At 41.0% G+C, this 3,028-nt stretch overlaps 1 pseudogene; it reads left to right on the top strand.

The window, feature by feature from the left end:
- Positions 1–1,694: 1,694 nt before the first annotated feature.
- On the top strand, positions 1,695–2,575 carry LOC114496979 (annotated as a pseudogene).
- Positions 2,576–3,028: the final 453 nt, after the last annotated feature.

The raw sequence follows: 3,028 nt of genomic DNA, 5'->3' as shown, positions 1-3,028 counted from the left end.
TATTGAAAAGTGGAACCTGTGATTCCCACTAATTTCTCATTCACATGCTCCATTGTTCTCTTCACAGCCTGCCTGAAAACAGCTTGATCTGTAGTCTGGCACTTATTCCAATCAGTTTTGGGGTGTACATATGCCTTATAGTGCTGCCCCATAATTCAGACACTAGCACAAAGGCTTTTCCTTTTTTTTTTTTTTTTTTTTTTGCTTGGTGATACATGGAGGAAAGAGAGAAGAACTAGCCAGTCTTCAAAGACTGCCATGGGAATTGACATTGCGCCCAACTTCTTTTTCAGGTCACCTTTTCTCCATATTGCATAATGTTCTCTATACATGCTGTCACCTTCAGACTATAGAGTTTCACCTTTTCCTTAACTAAGCCACTCCAGGAGTCTTAAGAAAATGTGTTATATGAGTGAAGCATAAACTAAAATATATTAGCCAAGTACTGCCACCCAAGATAGTTCATATGTGACCTAGAAAGTTGAGTTAACTAGTTACAGTCTACCTGAGAGATATTTTGGGTTCAGTTTCAGGTTAACACAATAAAGTGAATATCACAATAAAGTGAGTCACATGAATTTTTTGGTTTCCCAAAGCATATAAAATTTATGTTTAGCCCTTGCCTGCTGGCTCTGTTAATTGGAGTGTAGTCCTGCACACCAAAAGGTTGTGGGCTTGGTCCCTAGTCAGGGCACACACCCAGGTTGTGGGATCAACCCCCGGGCGAGGTGTGTACAGGAGGCAACCAATCTATGCTTCTCTCTCACACTGATGTTTCTTTCTCTCTCTCTCTCCTCCTTCCTCTCTCTCTAAAATTAATAAATATACCCTCGGGTGAGGACTGAAAAAAATGTTGTTTATACTACAGTACCATCTGTTAAGTGTGCAATAGCATACATCTAAAACAATGCACATACCTTAAAAAATACTTTATTGCTAAAAAAATTTTAAGCATCACATGAGCCTTCAGTGAGTCCTAATGTTTTTACTGATGGAGGGTCTAGCCTCAATGTTGATGAAACATAGTATCTGCAAAGTATAATAAGACAAAGCTCAATAAAGTGAGGTATGTCTGTAATCATTCTGATCCCAGTTACTAGCCCCTCTTGACTGTCTTTTCCATCATCACCAGGTTATCTGTTGGAAACTGTCACCCTAATACCATGTTACCATCATGTTCACAATCATTGGAAGCCTCTTCTAATGTACTGGTGGTCTAATATGGAGACAGTGACTGCCAAATGTTTGCAGTGAGGGCCAGTGGGTTGGGGAACAAGGAAAGCTAAGAACCATAATAAATGATGGTTTAGTGGATGAAACAAATGTTAAGTGTACTTGGAAATGCTAGAGGACTGAGATAATTTCCAGTGCAATTTTACTATATATATCTCAGATATATGTGTATTCACACACACACACACACACACACACACACACATATACACAGGGTCTGGCAGAAGTAAGGCCTGCTTGAGTGTGGTTGGTAGGGTAATAGTAGGGTAACTACTAACAATTTGTAGTTTTAATTTGAATATTTCACCTAAAATGTCATATGGTATACTTGAGTATGATATTGTTATGTTATAGAATTACATGCTCATGATTTTGTAATAATGAGGGGCGTTATTTGTGGCAGACTCTGTATATATAGACCCTCGTGTTACATTTTTTCTGACCTTTTATATGATAGAAAAATGTCTTTGGGGCACCCACCTTCCTGCCGGCTTGCCTTCGTACTGCAGGTGCTGCAGGTGCTGCAGGTGCATAGCTGCTGCCCAGCTGCAACGTTTGGTCCATACACCTGAGCCTCTGCAGCTACTACCAACCATGAAGCTGCACCAGCCTGTGAGTTTTTAGGAATCAGCTACCCAGGAAACATGGCTTCATTGCACATAAGCCACCTTTTGAGGATCATCCCCCAGACAGGAGAATCTGTGTGCCTCCAACTCAAGTCTGGTGCTCCTCCTGCAGGAGTGGTGGGGGTTTTCTGCTCCCAACAGCCTCCCAATGTTGCAGGCACATTACTTCAGCAGGAGCGTCAGAGGATGGGAGATGCAGGCATGAGCAGGCTTGTACAGTCAGATAATCGGGACCATACAGCTCCAGGCCACAACTTCCTTTTTTTCAGAATAGGTTTACAGAAGATGAGATTATGTTTGAAGTTGTGGAAAAGAAAGATTTAGAAATTTTAGGGAACATGGGTAAAGTGTCAGAGGGAGAATTGGATTCCATAGCAAAATGCGAATCCAGGGAAGATAAAAATTTTTCAGAAGTTTAAAACTCAAATAGCCCTGGAACCAGAACACATTATCATAGGCAGAAGGATTGTCCTCATCTGAATTTCTGGTAAAAATATCCACAAGAAAACAATATTCCAGATTACCCCTGTGGTTCCCAGAAAATATTTGCATTTCAGCTCATGTCTCAGCTGCTCAATTACCTAAAGGCAGAGAGATCCAGTAGGAGTGTTGCCTGGGGTGTCCTGGTGGGCTTTACCTGCACTGACAGCTGTAGGTTGGGCACTGGCTGCACACAGGAATTTATATGGGAGCAATGTGTAACATGTACACTGTAAAGACATAAACCCTTAAAATGCCAAAAATCTCTTACACCTTGCAATTTTGTTAGACAGCGTAAGTGTGTGAGTGCCTGAGCCATTCTTCCTAAATGTTATTCTTGCTAAATGTTAAAATGTAACACAGCCTTTTGCAGACAAGCCTAAACAGGATAAGCTTGACAGTATACTCAACTATAAAGAAGAAATCAGCCCTGGCTGGCGTAGCTCAGTGGATTGAGCGCGGGCTGTGAACCAAAATGTGGCAGGTTTGATTCCCAGTCAGTGTGTACATGCCTGGGTTGCAGGCCATGACCCCCAGCAACCGCACATTGATGTTTCTCTCTCTCTCTGTTTCTCCCTCCCTTCCCTCTCTGAAAATAAATAAATAAAATCTTTAAAAAAACAGTTAAATTTAAAAAAAAGAAAAAAAGAAGAAATCAACATGTAATTGATCAAATAATGTATACAAGC

This window comes from Phyllostomus discolor, chromosome 5 (assembly GCF_004126475.2).
Source record: "Phyllostomus discolor isolate MPI-MPIP mPhyDis1 chromosome 5, mPhyDis1.pri.v3, whole genome shotgun sequence".
NCBI classification, from domain to species: domain Eukaryota; kingdom Metazoa; phylum Chordata; class Mammalia; order Chiroptera; family Phyllostomidae; genus Phyllostomus; species Phyllostomus discolor.
Note: the sequence above shows the minus strand (reverse complement) of the source record. Positions and strands in the feature narration are given on the sequence as shown.